Here is a 22,430-nt window from a genome sequence, read left to right as displayed (position 1 = left end):
CATTAATAAATTTGCACTCACCAAGCTGGGAGCGTGTGTCAATCTGTTGGAAAGGAAGAGGGTTCTGCAGAGAGACCTGGAGCAGTCGGATGGATGGGCAGAGTCCAATAAGACCAAGTTTAATAAGTCCAAGGGCTGAGTTCTGCATTTTGGCCATAATAACCCCCTGCAGTGTTCTAGGCTGGGGATGGTGTGGCTGAACAGTGGTCAGGCAGAAAGGGACCTGGGGGTTCTGGTGACAGCAGCTGAACATGAGGCAGCAGTGTGCCCAGGTGGTCGAGAAGGCCAATGGCACCTGGTCTGGATCAGGAATGGTGTGGCCAGCAGGAGCAGAGAGATCATTCTGCCCCTGTACTCAGCACTGGTCACACCTTGAGTGCTGTGTCCAGCTCTGGCCCCTCAGTTCAGGAAGGATGTTGAGACTCTTGAGCACATCCAGAAGAGGCAACGAGGCTGGTGAGGGGCTGGGAACACAAACCCTGTGAGGAACAACTGAGGGAGCTGGGGTTGTTTAGCCTGGAAAAAAAGACACTCAGAGGTGACGGTATCACTCTCTACTGAAAGACTCCTCTTGAAAGGTGGTTATAGTCAGCTGGGGCTTGATCTCTTTCTCCAGGCAACAACTGACAGAATAAGAGGACACAGTCTTAAGCTGTGCCAAGGGAAATATAGGTTGGATATTAGGAAAAATATTTTTACAGAAAGTGTGATAAAGTACTGGAATGTTATGCCCAGGGAGGTGATGGAGTCATCATCCCTGGATGTGTTTAAACAAAGACTGGATGTGGCACTTGGTGCCATGGTTTATTTGAGGTGTTAAGGCTGGACTTGATGATTTTGAAAGTCTCTTCCAACCCAGTGATTCTGTGATTCTGTGTGAAGGTATCTGTGGCTGATGTGATCTTAAATAGGGTAAATCACAAAATCTTGTTTCAACAAATCTTGGTCTTTAGAAAAAAAAAAAAATGTCTAAAAAAAAAATAAAGTCAATCCTACTTGTAAGCGTAAGGGACACGTATGGAGTCCCTCATATTCCCTGCAAGATTGAAAACCAGATACATTTAAAATTTACTTTCATATACAATCCTTTAACAGAACTGAACATTTTACCCACTCATATTTGTAAAAATTAACCCATCGAACAAATCTAATTCTCCTCAGCAATTTACTCTTAGGGACAAAAAATGCTTACATTCACCAAACTCATTGAACAGGTGATACTTGCTGGATTTCTTTAGATTTCTGCAAGCATCATACTATGTGGTAATACCAAAAGTTGTCCTAAGGTCTTAGTTCGTATCTCATGGTGTTGATTGCCATTCAAACTAAAAGAAATCTGTAAATATTTCCCTAATATCACCTATTTTTGATGCTTTCTTGAGTAATAAACAAGTGGTTTTTCATCAATATTTTAAATACTTTTCTGTTCTCAAATTTGGTAATATTAATTTTTTTAACTAAGGTTAGTGGAATATTAATTTGAGAACAAGTGGATGTCCAAACATCTAATAAGATTCATCAGGGCAGTTCAATTCCATTCATGGCAATTATGTGAGAAAAAGAGTTCCCTTCAAGTAGAATTCCTCTGACTTAAGTCAGTCTTATAAAGAATCTGGGGGAAACTTCAATAGCCTTCTTCAAGTAAAGATTTAATTGAGCTTTCTAGATCTATTACATATAACAAGACATTACTGGTGTAATATGAATATTTAAATAAAGTCACCCACTGGGATACCTTTTAATTTGATCATTAATCCTAATTGCACCAGCCACTAACTGTAGTGGTAAAATAAATAAAAGAAGAGAAAAGAACACATTTTGGGGTGTTTTAGGGATAGAGAGTTGCATTATAGAAGTAAAATTGGAGCATTAGTGAATGTCTTTGAAGAGAGAATGTGAAAATATTTTCTAAGTCTTGAATGATGTCTCAAACTCTGTGAATGAAAGCAAGTAAAGATAATTTCAAATGACAGATGACTTTTTCAACTTCTAAGGAATTTATTTCAGCTCTATTTGTGTATTGTTAGTGAAAGACATTGTAACCTTTCCTCTTAGTATTTGGTGGCAGTGAGTCTAGTTTTAATTTCTTACCAGTTCTGCAGCAGAACAATTTTTTTTTTTTGTCTCTACCCAAATAACAATAGCGCAACTACTGAATGACACTTTACAGTATTTGAAAGTAAGTAATGTTCAAAAAAAGTGAGCTTAGAGTAAAAAAGGAGGAGGAGTTGAAAAATAGCCATATTGTAACAAACTGATGATATTTTTGACTATGGTCAGTAATAGTTCCAGTATTGTCTTTTTCATTTGTACAGTACATTGTCAGTCCCCCATCCCACCAGGGCTAAGTGAGCAAGGGGCTGTGTGAGCCTGAGTTACCTACTGAGGCTAAACCTTAATAAATTGTAATTTCTGTCAATGAAACTTGGCTCTGCTAGAATTTTTCTTTTAAAATGAGATTTTCTTTGTTCTTCCAAATGTGAAATTTTGAATCTGACGTTATCAAAATATTTGGTTTTAAAAGTAAAATCTAAAATATCAATCTCAACCTTTAGCACATCAACAGGTAGTAGGCAAACACAAATCAAACACAGAAGCTCAGAGAAACTATGTGGCAGCCTGAGAGACTGGTTGAATGGTGAGTGGTCAATGCTCTAAGAAAACTATGAAATGGATGCTCACTGACCGTTTCAAGGTATTTTTAAGTGTGGTTATTTTGATGTCTAGTCCAAGATTTTTCATTACTCCAGTGTATGAAAACTCATTGTTTGAAGACAGTCCATGTAGAATCATCTGCACTTTGTCTCAATCTGAAAAAAGCTGAATCTTCCTGCGTCGCTTTTAAACCCTTACAACCCGAAAAGAGGCACAAGTACTCAGAAGATGCTGTTTTCAGCAGGGCCTGTCTGGGAGCTTCACCTTGTTTGTGCCACACAGACCTCAACTCCTGGTTAGAATCCATATGCATGAGGCCTGCTTGAAACTCTAGACACAGGTTAATGGGGGAAAATCACTATTCTGTAAAATTATATAGGAGGAGGGAAGGTGTATTTTTTTTTTCATTTCGGTCACAAGTGTAACACCTGGTTATTTGAAATTAACTACCCCATTTTCTGTGTGAATTGTTGAAGAGCCATTCTGGGATCGATGTGGAATTAAGAATGACCTCCATTATAAAAGAGCAAAATGAGAAAACTTTACAGTAACGGTGAAAGAAGAATCTCATATACCTTGGGTATGCCAGTGTTCACACTGGATAAAGAAATAGGCAGTTTGCTCATGATTTCAGTTAATTCCCATTCAGCTTATCAACCCCTCATCTTAAAAGCATTAAGAATTGAAAGTCTCTGGGAACAGGATGGAAAATTGCACTAACCCCAGAGACCAAGTTTTGCAACTCTGAGGAAGATAAGGAAATTGAGATAGCTCCAACTCTACTTCAATAGGGACCCATATCTATACAAGTAAAGCATATTCACTATGATTTAGGTATCAGTCCTTGGCTCTTAATCTGTGACTGCTCGGCATCATCTACTTTAAGGCAAAGATGGTAAATTAACACCTCTCTATGGCTGATCATGATCCTCTTTACTTCCTGTATGACCAGCATTTTGTAGGTAAACTTGTATTGAAATTCACATTCCGTGACACCTGTTAACTCTTCAGCTGCTACAATGGCAATAAAAATAATTTTTTAAAAATATCACCTCTTTCCTTAAGGGACTTTTAGTTTAGAGAAGTTTAGTTTTTTCGCTAGCATGTATAAAAGCATAACCTTACACAACTGCAACAAAAGTAAGGTAAGTTCAGGATAGTAAAAGTAGGTTAATTAAAATACATTAATTTATGACTGCACTGCTCATTTCATTTACTGAAAGCTAATTTACCCAACAGATGGATAAATGTCTGCAGGTCATAAACCTAAAGGCATTCTAGTAAAATTCAACATAAAGTTCTTATTTCTTGAACCATAAAGCAACTTGATACAAACAAAATACAGAGCAAAAATCCTTTAGTTATTTCACAGTTTCATATTCCACACCTGAAAGTACAACTCAGTACTTTAAGATTTGCTTTCTTAGAGGATCAAATCTCTATTTTATGAAATACTTATGTCTGAGTGTTTGCCTCCACTCTTCCTTTCTTTCCTTCATTTGATTTGCTACACATTTATTTAATACAATGGGGGCTAATTCAGACTTTGAAGGGAAAGTTGGCTTTCCAGCTGAAAAAAATGAGTTGACACTTGGCAAATTCAGGTTCGATCTATTACAGATATAAGGAATCTTATAAGGTTTCAGAAATAAACATATGCGTAACTAAAAAATTTCTGGACACTTATGCTCACTTTTTATTTTATTTTGTCATGATTCAAATCTCAGGCAGTACATTTTCCAGGTCCACAATGAGAGAGGAGTGCTCCTTCTCATGTGGGCAATCAACCTTTCAGTAAACAATCTGTTTTCTCATAGCAAACCTTCATATAATCTATTTCTGTCAGCATTTTCCAAATTAAATATCTTCAATATTTCCAAGTCTGGAAAATGTTGAAAAATTCACATGTGTAGCTCTGTACACATTTGATTTATTTTCTTATACTTCCTTTTTTCACCTCAAAAGTAGTGGGGAGGATTTTTTTGTCTGTATGAGTTGAAAAAGAATACTATAGAAATTTTATATTTGGAGAATATTGCCATTATATTTGGAGGATATTATAGAACAGAAAGCTTTGGAAATATTTATATTTTAAAAAATAAAATATTCTTTATAGTCTTGTATTAAAGAAGCTAAAGAAAACATTTATTTTAATTAGTCACCTTAATGTCTCTTTTAGAGTGTAAAATATAGGTTGTGCCTCTCTATTTCTCTACTTAGGTTGAATTCTTTATTTTCCCCCTCAGAAACCTGTGAATTTGTCAAGTGCAGCTTTCCTGGAGTTGTAGCAAAGATCATAGGATTTGGAAATGAAAGAAAGATTCCTTCATCTCCACTTGAAAAAACAAATAGTCTCTCTGGGACAGTATCAGGACAAACTGGAAAAAATAACAAGTGCTAGCCTGAACATGGCTGGGGAACAGAGAAAAGAGGATTTTATTTTTTTTTTAATGAGAAAAAACTGGCTGAGAGGAGCTGAGTTACTACAGAAGCCAGAAAAATGCTTCCAGTGAGAGCCAGAGACCTCATTCTGGTGTGCCACACACTGACAGCCTTTGTGACATGATTGCTAGGAGGGAGCCACATACTGACAGACTGTGAACATGGCTGTGGATGCTGGATGCTGTCCTGCCTATTGTATAGCTCCATATGTGGGTGCTTGAGATCTGAGAGCTTCCCAGTCTATTTCCGCATTTGCTTTATGCCTGAAAATAAAATCCTGCTTTGGTGGCATCAGGAATTATTATACTGGTTAGTATTAAGCGGGGTTTGAGGTGCTTTGTCTCTCGGGAAGTGAGACATGGGTTCATGTATTTCTGATTCATGTAAGGATCTCCCGTTTTCCTGCAGACACAGATATATTCCAGTGCTTGCACTTGTACCAGAGATATCAAAGGGAATGCTGCCCAGTTATGGTCCTATATCAACTGTGCTTGTCAAACCTATGCTTTAAAGTGAGGGATAATAAGGATGATTTTATTAAAGCTATAGTTAAGTAATATGTCATCATTGAGAGCAAAACCTGGTCCCAGAAGTGCAGTTTATATTCATACATTCACAGAATCACAGAATGATTAAAGTAGGAAGGGACTGCTAGCAAGGTCATCTGGCCCAACCTCCCTGCTCAAGAAGGACTATCCCAGAGCACATGGCACAGGATTGTGTCCACAAGTTTCTTGAATATCTCCAGTAAGGGAGAATCTGCAATATCTCTGGGCAACCTGTGCCAGTTGTACAGCATCATCTGCGCAGCAAAGAAATTCCTCCTCATGTTCGGGCAAAACTTCCTCTTGTTAAGTTTCTGCCTCTTGTCCTATTGCTCAGCACCACCCAGAACAGCCTGGCTCCATCCTCTTGGTACCCTCCCTTCAGATACTGACAGATATTGATGAGGTCCCCCTCTCAGTTTTCTCTTCTTGAGACTGAACAGACCCAGCTCCCTCAGCCTTTCCTTGTAAGAGAGGTGCTCCAGTCCCTTTGTCATTCCTGTTGTCCTCCGCTGGATCTGCTCTGGGAATTCTCTGTCTTGTTCTGAAGAGCCCAGAACTGGACACAGCACTCCAGACCCGCCTCCCTGGGCTGAGTGGAGGGGCAGGATCACCTCCCTGACCTGCTGGCCACGCTCTCCCTGATGCACCCCGGGATCCCATTGCCCTGTTGGCCCCCAGGGCACTGCTGGCTCAGGGACAGCTCATTGTCCACCAGCAGCCCCAGCCCTTCTCTGCAGAGCTGCTCCAGCCTGTGCTGGTGCCTGGGGCTGTCCGTGCCCAGTGCAGGACCCTGCATTTGCCTTTGCTGAATTTCACACCATTCCTGTGCCCATCTCTGCAGCCTGGCAAGGCCCTTCTGAAGGGCTGCACAGCTCTGGGGGTGTCAGCCACTCCTGCCAGCTCTGTGCCATCAGTGAACTCCCTGAGGAGGCCTCTGCCCCTTCCTCCAAGTCACTGATGAATCAGGTAAATAATACCGGGACCAATATTGAACCTTGAGGGGCACCTCTAAGTGGCAGGCCTCCAACTAGACCCTGTTCCATTGACTATGATCCTCTGGGATTTGTCATTCAGGCAGTTCTCAATCCACCTCACTGTTCACTCATCCAGTCTGTCGTTTCTGAACTTGTCTGTTGGAGGATATCACAAGAGACAGTGTTGGATGCTTTGCTGAAGTCCAGCCAGTTGACCTCCCTGGACACCACTTCGCCAGATACTCCTTTGACCCCAGTTACCTGACACAGCCTTAGGGCATTTTTGAAAATCACTCATTAATTAATATCTCCAAAAGTTACTGGAAACTCCAGAGTCAACATGAAGCCTAACACACATTCTCCTGAGAGGGACTATAAACACATGTTAGGTATGAAGACTGTCACTATTAGTGACACTATTAGTGTATCTTACACTAAAATATTTTTATGCAGTCTTACAATTACTTTGGGTACCTAACACTAAAATATTTTTACGCAGTCTTACAATTTCAATTATCATTTCCAAAAAAGGACAAAATACATGAATTCTGCATGTTCCTTGTTATTTTATTCCTTCAAAACATCAGCTGGTCTCAATGCATTAAGTATTTTATTAAAATTAAAATTAGAAGTTAAAACTGCACCTTCAGGAAACTTGTTCTCCAAGAAAATGATGCCAGTGTAATAATGAGAATGTAATTATGATTTCATTTATAAGAAGTGGCGTTCAATTATTGCTTCTATTAAGAAGAAATTGTTAACAGCAGTCAGTGCTGAGATTCTGAATATAGATTACATCTTTCAGTTGTTGAAAAATAAGCAAGAAGTGGTCCCTGCACTGAACATACTCATCTGGTGAGAAAAGTTATGAAAGATATCTCTTGAACATTCATGTATCAGCAAGTCATTAGGTGTTAGAAAGAAAAAGTTACCTTGATGAAAAACAAAAAAATCTCATCTATAAATGCATCCTTTGGAAAAGTAAATTGAAAAAGGCCACCAGTTAAACTAAAGTATCAGGTAACAATAGATTCTCAGGCAATGTGGAAGCTTTTCCTAGCAAGAGGCATACATCTTGATCAATGAACATTGATGTATCAATGAACATTGATACATCTCTTAAAAAAATTTCATAAGGTGTATAAACTAAACTGAAAAGTAAGAATGACACTGAATCAAAATGACTGTCGGGCTCTGATGAGATAAATTCATTATGGAGAGGAGCACATATTTCTCCAGAATATAAACTGGAACAATATTAATCAAAGAGAGACTCTCTCAGCTGAGGAAGACCATTAAAGATTCTGGACTGCCTCTATTACAGAATTCTCACCACTTTAGGCAGAACACACTGTTTGTTAGTATCACTACCACTATGGAAAAAACATTGTGTGATTCTGGGGGGTTGTTCTGTGCAGTGTCAGGACTTGGACTTGATAATACTTGTGGGTTCCTTCCAACTCAGGATATTCTATGATTCTACAGTTAAAATGTTTGCAAGAGTGTAGAACCAGTCATTAAAAGGTAAATCAAGTAGAATATCAACTCCAGGTAATATAAATCAATGTGCAGTTCCTAAGGTTTAAAATAATGGGCTTGTGAAAAGACATAAATAGAATGATACTGACAGAGATACTATAAATCATAAGCATCTAATAGATGCTGTCAAACAAAAAATTGCCCTAGAGATGACAATTTCTTGAATGAGGCCTTGTACACCATCTTTAATGAGCTACTCTAGCCCTTGCTGCAAATATTCGTCAAGCAAAATATACAAAAAAGTCACAACCATTTCCATAGAAAAGAATTTTTACCATTTCCTAAAGGTTTAGAGTCCCAATAGACTTTTGCCATGGAGGAACATCAAAGACTTTTTACTCTTCAGAACTGATCCTTTACTGAAACTAATGGTAAGGCTGGTGTTCCACTTCCTTTAAAGCTGATGTGAGTTTTACAGCTGATATTAAAGGCCAAATTCTAGCTAGGTAGTAATTGAGTGAATGGTCTTTTCCCCCTTTAAACACCTTTAAACCAGCTAATTTCTACCTACAACACTACTTATTTGGCTAGATATTTGAGAATTGTACAAGAAGGAAAGGCTCATATCTGACCTTTTCTGATCTTTCTTAAAAAAAACACAATGCATCTGTGCTGACCTATTGTTGATAATTCCAGACAACTTCTCCTACTATGCATTATATTGTCAATATATAGTTCTCTATGAAAAAGATGTTCTTCTTTTAAATGTATTAACAAACCTGAATTTCTTTCAGCCAAAAATGATATAATAAAGCAATGATAGAAAATCCAAGGCACTCCCTCTCCCTCCTATAAATTGGCTTCCCTGAGAGGTTTCAATAAAATAAAACCCATTTATTAACACACTTCATTGATTCTTACTAATTTCTACTTTCATTTACTTCTGACTTCATTGTTGAGAGTAACAGGACCTTTCCTGCACATGTGAGGGGAAATGTGCATTGACTCGTGATAAACACTAAGAATAATTTTTCAAGGCACTGCCTGGTCTATCTAATCGTCTTTGCTCCACCATGTGTCTAACTCCTTTGAAGCCATCAGCACCATCAGCTGGCACAGAATTCCCTGCATGTCCTTACCTGCAGGCCAGTCTGTTCCATGTGGAGAGGGACAAGCTTGTTCAAGGGACAGGAATTTTTTGAGTCTCTTTCATTCTAAGCTGAGAATTTCTGCAGGTTTCCCAAGGCAGAGGGAAGGATACTACTGCAGAAATTATCCATCAAGTGTTAACTGTTTAAGGGATTCCTGTAAGTCTATACATGCAAGGTTGTGATCTCTTTTACACTGATCAATAGGCAGACTTGATCATCAGTATCTTTCACTGTTTTCTGAGGACTGAATCTAGAGGAAACACAGATATCTATTTAAGTTTTACCTATTTTGTGACCCAAAAGAGGGACACTGATTGGCCCCAAGCCCTTATTTCCAGCTTCTTTACATCCATAGATGCTGAGGAATTTTAGACTGAATATCTTACCACTGGCTAAAAAATTAAGTTCTTTTAAGATATTTTAAACATATATTAAGAGAAATAAGACAAAAGAAGAAATTGAGAGCAAATTTAATTAAGAAAATTAGTCATTGTCATTTCTTTACTGAGTAGTGCATATGCAGCAAAAGATACTGTTCAGGTCTGTTTGCAGCTAATAATTTGAAGCCCACTTGGAAAGTGCTCAGACAACCTGCACAAGTAGACAAGTGGAAAAACATATCAGTGCTTTCAAAATGAAAAGATTTTTAGTCCTGTAGACATGGTGTGCAGTCCTGACATGCAACTATATTAATTTCAAGCACTGAATTCTCCTCTTCATTGATTCTCTGGTTTAGATGTTATCTCGATTTAAAACATTGCTCATGCCTGCATATTTGAGTATTTTTAAGCCTTAATTACCTATTTATATATATAAATAGGTAATATTTTATATATATAAAGTATTTTTATATCAATAAAAAGGTGTTTATATATAGGGAGTCATATAATCTATAGATATTTATATTATTGTTTGTAAGGTTTGAAATTTTTGTGAGCCTTCAAAACAATAACTCCAGCAATGGAGTTTTCTGTAGTAACTGAAGTTAAATCATGCACCAGTTCATTTAAGCTGATTTTACTTAATAAAACTGTCAGAAATGAGCTAAGAGATCAGTGCCAATGCATAAAGTGAAGGTCAGGATTCTACGAGCTGCTGAGTACTCACTGCCAAAAGCTGCATGGCCTTGAGCTGGAGAAAATCCAGAGTAATTCCATTGACTTAAGCATGCTACTCCAGATTCACAGCTTGGCAGCCCCCTTGTCTGTGGACACAGCACAGAGAGGCAACATTAGACATTCTGGGGTAAAGATCTCTCCCTTTTCTCATGCCAGACAGTTTCCTATACAGTCTCGATCAGTGCACAGTCACCTTGCTTGTGTAAATTACCTTTTCTAAGACAGATATTATGGCTAAATGCAGTACAGCTACATTGCTAAAAGTATTTGGCTCTGTGACCTAAGGGCAATATTTGACTTGGTTGATAGCACTGGTATAATAAACTGATTTTAATACCAGTAACTTACTGACAAAAAAATTTTGAAATAGTCCACGTAAATTCAATGTTACTTGAAATAAAAGAATATTTTTTACTACTTTGCATTAGTTCATAGGGCCTCATGTTACTAAAGATATTGAGTTTGTTAAGATGAGTAGGAAACATCTTAAAATGCTGAGACAATATTCACCTCGGAGTAGCAAATAAGTGAAGTTGTACTGTCACACCTTGATGATCTGTATTTTCTGATTCCCACTCCCTTGTTTCTAGTTGAAAATCTCCCCACAAGACTGCAAGTAACAGTATTGTGGGGAGATTGAGTAACAGTCCTCACCTGTTGTTGGGTAATGAAAAGGCTGATATTCAAAAAGCCAGGTGATCTGTAAAAAAAAAAACAAAACAATAGCATAGTACTTGTTTTTTCATATCAATTGACTTTTCCAGCATACCATCTTCCTTTTATGTCTCTAGACCATTAAATTTCTCAAAAGTATTGTACTCTCAAAAGTATCCACTCTTTTTTCTTGTATTTCTCAAATTTACAGATAAAATCTCTGGGCTTTTAGATTGACTTCAAAAAATTTTAGGTAAATGTTATGCTCCAAAGTTCTTCACGAAATGATTCAATGTCAAAGAAGTCATTAGTAGGAGTAAGGCAAACATGTCTGGAAGAGAGTAGCATAATAGCATTTTACCTTAGCTTTTCTGTCCTTGTTAGTCAAAACACAAAGATGTTTCGTCCATATTAAAAGCACTAACAGCTAGAGTACTAATTACCCTTTCTTCGGCAACAAGGATGCCAGATCTGCACTCTTTATGCTGTTTTTCCCCAGATATTTGAGTTGATCTCCAGGCTAAAGGACAGGTTTTCAAATTTATTTAGTAATTGAATAGCAAGCAGAGGTTCATAGCAGGATTTTCTCAGCAGGGCCGGAGTTGATTCAAGGTTTATTTCGCTATTTCAATGAGTTACAGAAATAATCTGATCACTGCCTTACAAAATTTTCCAAATACTTATCTATATATATCTCTTTCTGATTATACAACTAAGAGAGATTTTGGCCCAAGATGTTTGTCTTTGGATTGTTTGGAAATATATGAAATTTTTCCAAAACATCTAGATTGAAAATCATAACCTGAAGGATAAACCTGTAAGCACAATGAAACTCCCTACAAGGAGACCAAAGCTCTCCTGCAAGATAGAGAACGTGGTTTCTTAAGGTCCATCATAAGATGAGGTCTAGAGTTATTCCAGAAAACAAGGCCTTTTCAGTTATTTAACATAGGGATTGGTGGGGGGTTTTTAACAGGTGTTTATATACATATTTGTTAAAACAGAGAACAAAACATGCTGTGCGATGCAATTTTTATCTAAAATAAAAGATTATAACTCTTACTTAAAACTAATAAATATTCTGATACCTTAGAAATAATATTATAGAAAAATATAAAGGAAAGGAATTCTGTAAATCCACTACAAAAAAAAATTTTTTTGTGATACAGGTAAAGAATGAAACTAAATTACAACCAAGTGGAATATGAACCCAGTCCTTGATAACTTAATTTAGAAATTATACATTCCAGGGTTTACAGAGACAAGCATTTCTAGCTTGTGAAGATTAAAAGGAGAAGAATTCTTGACTTTGAGACGGCAGGTTTCAGTTATCAATATAAAAGAAGTATTTTAGATTATCTGCCTGAAGTATCACATGCTCTGGACCAAATTCTCTACAGACACATGAACACTTCCAAGTGTCTGGTTCTTGTAGCTGCAGCCTGAAGCCTGTCCACACTTTGAGACACACACACATGCATTAACAAAAACCCCTCCTCGCCCCTGCGGACAAATCTCTCCCCTGCACAGGCTGTGCTCACCCAGGGTTGTGTCAATGGTCTTAATACCAGAGAAGTGCAGTTGAAGACAAGAAAGTGAAGGAAGAAAAATGCAGTAAGGAGGAACAGAATACAGCAGAAAAAAAAAAAAATCTTCTATCTTTAGGTGATGGATAAGCTGTGCTAAAACCAAAACCCAAATGCCATTTTGAGTAAAACTTGGAAGTTTGGGCGGAGTTCAAATCCTTAATTCTTTAAGGGGTTAGCAAGGCTTGAGGGATTTCTTTTTCTTTTTTTAAAATATTTTTCCAATTGTTTAGAAAACAAACAGATAAAAAGAAAACAAGTAGTTTTCAATGTTTTCTTTTTGACCATTTTTCTAGCTTGCTTTTTCATCTGGTCACAGTAAAAATTCTTACCAGAGAAATTAATTTTTCTACATTCAATTGTACAAATGATGAAATGTCTTTGTAAACTGTATTATGATTAATGACTTCTACATTTTAGCAATTGTGAAAGTCTTTTAAAGTTCCTAGCAGACCCAGATTAGTTTGCATGTATTTTAAAAACCGCCTTAAGTGAGAAAATTCTGTGCATCAAACCCTCATCTTTTCAGCTGGATTTCTACTGTTTTGGCATTATTTCTATTATATTTTGGCATAAAGGATTAGCTTTATCAGTGATAAACTGATTTCCTTAAGCACTAGATCACGCCCCTGTCCCCCAGATGTGCCTGCAGAACTGCTAATCATTCTGTGCGACATGTCTCTGAAAGGGGCTGTGGTTAGCCTGGAAGCTTGTTCAGACTTTTTTCTGCTCACCAGCAGTCAGTCAGCTAAGGCTGTCATATATAGCCTGGTGACCCTGATTTGAGCTCTCTGATCCTATATTTAGGCTTTTGCCTGTATGTGAGGCAGCTGGCTGACAGCTAAGCTGTATTCAGCACCTCACAATCAATAATGCTGCTTATCCTGCAGCTCTAAGTGTGGCTGATCACTCTGTCACCCTTTCAGGCTGCATCATGCTTGATGTTATAAGGTTCTGAGTTCAGTCCGTTTAATTTTGCCAGCATTTTCACAGCAATCTCCTAAAGAAAATTATAATTTATTGAAAAGGTGCAAACACTTTTATGAAAAATGATTAGTTTTCGAACTGGCTGAAAAACTTCAAAATTTGTGAAAAGGCATGGTTTCAATTCTTACAACAAAATAAACCTCCTTCACAGAGTTCCTTCTTTGGAAAAGAAGACCAGGGTAAGGAGGAAAAGGGTAAAACTATCCAGAAATCATTGATTCCCACTCTACAGTAAAGATCAACATTATTTCTGTGGGAGCTGAGGTAAGAGAAGTAAATTAGAGTGAATCAAGACTGTGTGAAAAAGAAGGAAAGCCTACCATTGACCAATAGGAGTGAGAATAACAGGAAAAATAGTTCAAAAAAGATTATCCATCCTAATCCTAGCCCTCGGCCATCTTAACAAATCCAAGTGCCATCCCTGATAAATCACCACTTTGCAGATCCAAACGTTTGTGAGGTGTTTTTTAGTTAGTAATTTTTTTGAAAAGAGGCTTATTAAATATATGGCTCACTCTTTTCCAAGGCAGGTTGTTAGTATTTTGTCAGCTTTTCAGAGGTCAAAGATTTGGAATCAGTCCTAACGACATGATGATGCCAAACTGCACTTCCTGCTGCTGTAATAGGTGAATACCCAGAGGTGAGCTGGCTCCCTGAAAAATAACTTATGTACATTCACACTATGTTGCAGTCACCCCAGATCAGAAATCCATCACTCAAAGCAGTCAGTGTGGTACCACCTTTCTGGTCTGAAGATACAATTTGAAACCTGTAAATCTACTTCCTAAAAGCCAGGCACTCATGATACAGCCAAGCTTGAACACACAGAATGGGTTTATTGTTCATGCTTTGAAACTACCCTAACTTAAGCCTCCAAATTGTAGCTATCCATAACAGCACAGAGCTGACTTCACCCAGCACATGCTATTAGCAAAAATGAGCTTTGGCCAACCTAACAAGCATTCTGCACAGATAAAGGAATTGTTTCTAAGGGAACTAAACTTTTCATCGTGTCCAATTCTGAACAAAGAACAGATGTTGAAAGAATTTCACACGTAACTGAAATGTAGGCTCGCAAACCAAAAATTAAAAAGTGGATGAAGGTGTTCCATTATTGCTACAAAAGGTGAATTCCACACAGCCTGCCCAGTGAATGACAGAAGTGTCTTAGAGAAAATGTAGTAGACATCTGGAGCTGAAGACTGAAGAATCAAGCTTCATGACTTAAAAATTACTTTGGCTTCTAAGTATTGACAAACTAAAATATTAAAACAATTGGAGAGTTTAGTTGAGCTGGCTTTTCTGCCTATTTAAAAAAACATGAAAGAAAAATGAAGACAAAGAAGAGATCTTAAGGGTCAGAAGAGAAGCAAGGAAAAGAAAATAACAGAAAGGCACCATGACCAAGGGTGTGCTACAAGATCTCAAAGACTGGAAACAGATTTTTGAAAGGCTGTAAAATAAATCTTGTGCCCGCTACTGTAAAGGCCTGAGACAAAATGGAAGACACAGGTTAGCTTTGAGTAGCAGAAGTTTGACTGAATTACCAGGGTGAAATTTTTTTTCTAAGTGAGACTGAAGAAAATTGCAATAATTAACTTATTGGAAACTTGCTACTACAATTTTTCAGGAAGGAGTATTATGAGTAGATGACATGCCCTTCTTTCATTTACAAAAAGGGCTGCAAGACATCTGACAATGCTCAAATACGGAAACAGAGAATTTACTGAAAAAGTCATTCACGGATATTTTATATTTCACAAAAGATGGCTTAGAAAACACCAATATTTAGAACTTCAAATGCTTCAAGTTTGCAGAATGCTTCGTTTTTTAAAAATCTCCACAAAATTTCCAGTAGAACGCTGCATTTTAACTAGATTAACCTTAAACCACTAAAATACTCCTGCTCTAAATAAGAAATTTAATTCTCAGTCTTACTGAGAATAACAGAAAAACATTTCATAGCTGCTTCAAATTTAATCATTAAGTCAAAAAGACACAACATTGCACCTGGCACATGGAGTGTTACATAGTCTGCATTTTAATGTTAGTGGTGCTTCTATTAATTATGTTGTCAAGTCATTTCTGTTCCTACACTTGGCCAAGAAAAACCTAAATCTAGCTTTAAACCCATTTCCAGGTGGATCTATAATTGGGACAAGATTACCTTATGGTGGAGGTGAGATGATTAAGACTGTAGCAGTAAACCTGTGCTGGATCTTGTAATTATTTTTCCTCTAATACACTAGAGGAAATTAATTATTTTGTGTAGCTTCAATATACTCAAATGGTGAAAACCCACACTGCATTGTTTCATCCATTTGTTGCCATGTGATGGGATGTTTATAGATTTTTAGGAAACAAGTGTATTTTATATTATACTCCATTCTTTAAGTCTTCATGGTTAAAATAAAAAGTAAACATCCACCTTGGGAAGAGAACACAACAAAAGGAAATAGTATAAGAAGAAAAAAAGTATCCAAAGAGTATCTACAACCCGAGAATTTTTTCAGAACAGGGAAAGGAATTTTAGAGAAGTATGAAGAATGAGATGCATTCAGTAGCATACAGTCCAGCCTCTATTAAAAATAATTAGAGTAACAAATGCCTAACAATTGCCTAACTCAATCTTAATTTTGGGGAGACAATACATTTTGTAATGCAGATGAACTGTGATAGTGATGTCATCTACAAATGGATCTTTTCTGTATCAGTGTCACTTCTGCAATTTTATTATCTAACATTTGTCTGCATATTAAAATTGCAAAGGATACTTAATTTAAGAAATTAATTCTAACAGTGTCTTTATAACATGTCCAAATTACTATTACGCTCAAAAATATTAATATCAATATTTTTTCCTTGATTTGTTTGGAACTTATTATTTTTCCTACTGTAGCAAAATAAAGAACTTGAGCAGTAAGAGTAACAGAAAAAGATATGCTGCTTCTAAAATTTGGAAGGCACAACAGCTGCATAAGAACTTGTGTGGTTTCTTATTTCATGTCAAACATATAAGGGCAGAAAAAAAAAAAAACAGAGAATTGATGGAATAAGTGTGATTGGCCAGACTGTATTAATAAATTAGGTATTACCAGATGTTTTAAACTTTTTTGAGGTCAATTGTTACATGTGTGTAAAACATACATTTACACTGAAGAGAAGGTTCAAGCAAGATTCAGAATATATATATTTTGTTTACCTTTGAAAATTTATTCACTAAAAGATATTAGTTATAAGGAATGAATAAAGGCATTTCTAAATTGCTTTGTAAAGTACAGGGTATTTCAGCTTGCTGTGGTGCATGCAAGTCACCAAATATGCCTCTTATTTTCCTTCCAGATTTCTCTTTCTTTCTTTTTTCTTTTGTTTCTCAATTCTAGGGGTAATAAAAGTTTGAGCTACAAGGCTGAAGCAAAGCAAAGTCTATGAATGAAACATAAAATCAAGAATATATTTGAACATCTGTGTTACCAAGGTGAGATATTAATTTTAAAGAATTAAGGACTTTAGTTAAAGTAGACGTGGACTTGCTGATGTAGACTTCCCTTTACATTCTGAAGAGCACGTAGACTCCCCTTTTACTAACTAGACATTGCTGAGGTAAACGTCTTTTTTTAACATAAGCCGGATTTAAGGAACCGATAAATCAGGAGACCTGTCAACTTAATCAATAGACCCCAAGAACACAATGTGATCATAAATCAGATAGTCTTGAGAAAACAGGATCCAGGTGTCACCAACACTAAAAGGTTAAAAAGGCAAAGCGAGGAAGACGCATCTTACTTCATCATTTTGAGACTCCACCCCATAAGAAGGACCACCGACCCATTTCAAAGAACAAACTACGCATGCTTAATTGCTTTTTGCCTAATTACCATACGAAGCGGGGAATGGGATGGACCAGAGTCATGAATATGCATTTGTGTTTTGGGTATTCAACACTTTTGTACATAAAAAGACCCTGTGATCATCTGTAAATGGCGCGTGTGTATTTGGGAGCTATCCCTCACGCTGCCTGGCGTCGTAATAAACATACACTTTCTAACTTCAAACTGTTAGAGAGTCTTTGTCCGTCATAGTTGGATATTGGTATTAGATCAATATCCATATTTTTTTAACAAATCATTTTGGCGACCGCGGCAGGACACTGCTCTCTCTGGCCGAGGGGGCCATCGGGGTCTGGGACCCCTCAGGGCGCCCGCCCAGAATTTCCTGGGAAGAGGGGCTCCCATGGCCTCGCTGACACCCCCGGGGAAAGACCAGAGCCTGCTGGAACTACGGACAAAAGGTATGTTTAAAATATTGGGAACAGGTACCTTGGAATAGAGGCGGCTTATAAGTCATAAGAGACGTCTTATGCAAAGCAGAAGCCTGACTGGGTTTTGGAAACTCCGCGGAGTCTTGTAAATGGTTGGTTGTGTTCCAGGTAGAGCTGGTAACTTGTAGCTCCCTCCCGTAGAGGGGAGGGCAGCAGCGGCCCCAGGGCCGTAGGTTTTGTTGGTTTGGGGAGCAGTGGTGGCTCCGATTTTGGTAATTTAAAGCTCCCTCCCGTAGAGGGGAGGGCAGCAGCGGCCCCAGGGCTGCAGGTTTTGTTGTTTGGGGAGCAGTGGTGGCTCCGATTTTGGTAACTTGTAGCTCCCTCCCGTAGAGGGGAGGGCAGCAGCGGCCCCAGGGCTGCAGGTTTTGTTGTTTGGGGAGCAGTGGTGGCTCCGATTTTGGTAACTTGTAGCTCCCTCCTGTAGAGGGGAGGGCAGCAGCGGCCCCAGGGCTGCAGGTTTGTTGGTTTGGGGAGCAGTGGTGGCTCCGATCTCGGCTTGTAGTTTAAAGGTGCGCCTTGGTGATCCATACTCTGAAAGGCCGGCCCGGGATTTTTGGGGCACAGAAGGTGCTGTCTTGGGTCGTGGTCCCGTGCCGAAGGTGTGTGTGTGGTGGTCCTGTGGTTTGGTGATTGTGTGCGTTTTGGTGAAGAAAAGAATCATTTGTGTACCGTATGTGTTGTGGTTTGTAAAAGCTTGTGTAGTACGCGTTTTGGTTTGTGTGACTTTGCTGCGTGTTACTAACCTTTGTGAGTGTTTTTGGAAGTTTTGCAAGTTTATGTCGTGATTGAAGTGTATCTGTAATTTGAATCAGTGTGTTGTTTAGTAGTTAAAAAGAAATATTCTTACCTGTTTGTGAGGTTTGCAGTTGCCAGTGTGTGGTAGTATCTTAAAGTGCTGGTGGCTTAATCCTCAACCACAGAGGAGCAGAAAAGCAGTGTAAGATCAAGGTCCCCCCCCTGCTTTCCTGCGGAAGGGTCTGTGCTACGTCCCGGCTGAAATCTGTGGGAATTTTGGCGAGACCTTGTTGAATTTTTTTGGTTCAATGTGTTTAGGGGCGCAAGGGACCCCGGCTGTTTCTTTTGTCAGCCTAAAACTGTTGGTGTTTGAAGCCAGGTCCCTGCAGAAAAGGGAAACCCGGTCTAGCAGCTTTTGATTGTGTGCAGAGAACGGAAAGCCCAGTGCCAGCCGAGGTGGCTGGGATTTTAGTAGAATTGTTGGATTCCTGCGAGAACTCGGTTGATACTCTGCAAAGTTCACAATTGTTAATTTTAATTATTTTAGTAATAATATACCCAAGGCAAGGCATAACAGAAGACCCGGTTTAATAAGTAATTAATAACCAGCAATTTGGGTCAAGTGCCTGGCTGATTGTGTAGTGGGTTTTTTTTAAGAGGAAATTTTTTTCCTCTGTTCTTTTTTTCTTTTTTTCCTTTTTGTGTGTCAAAAGGCATTGGGAAAAATAGGATCCTGAATATGGGAGCAAATGAAAGCAAGGAGATTCCCAGAGGAAGCCCTTTGGGGTGCATTTTAACACACTGGAAAGAGCTGGTGGGTTGTGATGGTACAGAAACCAGGAGGGAGCTGGTTAAGTTATGTACACAGTGGTGGCCACTCTATAAACTTGATGAGGGAGTGAAGTGGCCAGCAAATGGTACACTGGACTATGAGACACTATTACAGTTAATGCTTTTCCTCCGGCGGGAACAAAGGTGGTCAGAAGTGACACATGCAGATATGTTTTTCAGCCTTCGAAACCACCCTGAGTGGCAAAGGGATTGTGGAATGAAGCCTCTATCTGATCCTTTAGTACTGGCCCTTGAAAAGGACAATAAAGCTACTAAAGGAAAGCCCAAACGTTGCTGCAGCACCTGCTCTATAAATCAGAGGTGCACACATCCCGACAAGGTATACCAAGTAGAGGCTTTAGAACAGGAGACAGAAGACATACTTAAACCACCTCCAAAGAGACAGGAAAGGGGGAGGGTGGTGGGAAATGCAGATTCAGAACCACCATTAACTCCTGCCTCCCCTGCTTCATCTGTAACTTCATCTTCCCTTGGAAGGACAGCAACTAAGGTAGGGGTTTCTCCACCCACTCCTGAACCATACCCACCACTGCCTAGCAGTGACAGTGAGTGGGATGAACCTGAACCTCCCCTGTCAGCCCCCAAACTTCCTCCACAAGGGCCTATAGCATCCAGGACCCGAAAACAAACCACAGGGGTCATACAAGCACCTCTAAGACAAGCAATGACCTCTGATGGAGAAACAAAGCTGATTAAAGTTCCCTTTTCCTCAATTGATTTAGAGATCTGGGAAAAGAGTGCTAAGGGTTATCGAAGTGATCCAATAGGGGTTGCTAAGAAAATGAAGTTTATAATTAAGCAGCATTTACCTGATTGGGCAGACCTCCAATTGCTGCTTGATGCCTTAACAGAAACTGAAAAACAATTAGTTTTGAAAGTAGCTAAAGACCTAGCTGAGGATGACTGTAGAACAACACAGGAAGATGTTAAAGATGTGTTTCCCCTTCAAGACCCGGGCTGGGATCCTAATAATGATGAGGGGTTGGGACGGTTAAAGAGATACCAGGAATTAATAGTAAAAGGGCTAGAAAGAGCAATCCCCAAAAGCATAAATTGGTCAGCACTATATGCTGTCAAACAAGGCCCTTCCCAAACACCTTCTCAATTTCTAGATCACCTGCGAGACGTGATGCGCCAACACACCACCCTGGATCCTGGATCTAATGAAGGGACATAGCAATTAATAAATTTATTTTTAGGACAGTCTACAGGAGACATCAGGCGGAAACTCCAGAAGATCCGGGGTCCAGACAGCCGGAATTTAGAAGCTTTACTAGATGAAGCCTGGAGAGTTTTTAGTAACAGGGAAGAAGGATACAAACAGGGGATGAAGAAATTAGTAGCAGAAGTAAGGGAGAGAGAAAAAGAAAAACAGGGGCAAGGTCCACTGAAACAGGGACCACCCCGATTGGGAAAAGACCAGTGCGCATTCTGCAAGAAATTTGGGCACTGGAAAAACCAATGTCCAGAATTAAGAAAGGGTAATGAACATAGAAAAAGTGGTCAAAAAGGAGAAAAGGTGGTTGCTCATGTAAAAGAAGACTGAGGAAGACCGGAGGGCCCTACCCTAGAGGACCCTCTGGTTATAATGAAACTAGGGAAAAGAGAAGAAGAAGTAAAATTCCTAGTAGACACCGGGGCAACATTTTCAGTGTTAAATAAGGCCCTAATACCTGTAACCAATGACTATGTTATGGTAAAAGGAGCAACTGGCCAATCTGAAAGAGCTTATTTTTGTAAACCATTGAAGTATAAATTGGGGAAACAATGGGGAATTCATCGATTTTTATATATGCCTGGAGCTCCATCTGCACTGTTGGGCAGAAATCTGCTAGAGCAGCTAGAGGCAAAGATAATATTTAAGAATGGGGAAATTATTTTGGAGGTAAAAGATCAACAATATATAGAACTGTTAAGTTTAATGATGATAACCAAAGAAATTGAAGTTACAAATGAAGAAGAGAATTTCAGGAAAGTAATAGATCAGGTGTTTCCTGGAGTGTGGGCTTCTGACATACCAGGCAGGGCAAAGAATGCACTACCAGTACAAATCAAACTTAAAGAAGGAGAACAGCCAGTAAGAGTTAAACAATACCCCCTAAAGAAAGAAGATAGAGAAGGGCTAGTCCAATTATTGAGAATTTTCTGAAATAGGGCTACTGAGGGAGTGTCAGTCTGATTTTAACACTCCTATCCTGCCAGTGAAGAAGCCCGATGGCACATACAGGCTGGTACAGGACTTAAGGGCTGTTAACAAGATAACTTTAAACTTGTATCCAGTAGTTGCTAATCCTTATACCTTGTTGAATCGTTTAACTCCCGAACTAACCTGGTTTACCGTTTTAGATTTGAAGGATGCTTTCTTTTGCCTCCCTCTCCATGAAGCCAGCCAGAAAATCTTTGCATTTGAGTGGGAGAACCCTAAAACGGGACGGAAGAACCAGCTCACATGGTGTATGCTTCCCCAGGGGTACAAGAATTCACCCACTATATTTGGAGAGCAGCTTGCAAAGGACTTAGAGTCTTGGGTACCTCCACCAGGAGAAGGACAATTGCTCCAGTATGTGGATGACCTCCTAATAGCCACCCAAACCCATGAAACATGCGTGGACTGGACAGTAAGCCTCCTAAACTTTTTGGGCCTGCAGGGGTATCGAGTATCTTAAAAGAAAGCCCAAATAGTGAAGCAAACAGTAATTTACCTGGGCTATGAAGTGAGTGCTGGACAAAGAACCCTAGGGCAAGACCGCAAAGAGGCAATATGCCAGACCCCAAAGCCTCAGACAGTGAAGGAACTGAGAACCTTTTTAGGTATGACAGGATGGTGCAGATTGTGGATTTATAATTATGGATTACTTGTTAAACCTCTGTATGCCTTGATCACGGAAGGAAGCAGAGACCTTCAATGGACAAAAGAAGCAGCTCAAG

The sequence above is a fragment of the Sylvia atricapilla genome, chromosome W (assembly GCF_009819655.1).
Source record: "Sylvia atricapilla isolate bSylAtr1 chromosome W, bSylAtr1.pri, whole genome shotgun sequence".
Classification (NCBI taxonomy): domain Eukaryota; kingdom Metazoa; phylum Chordata; class Aves; order Passeriformes; family Sylviidae; genus Sylvia; species Sylvia atricapilla.
The sequence above is the reverse complement of the archived record's forward strand: the minus strand, read 5'-3'. Positions refer to the sequence as shown.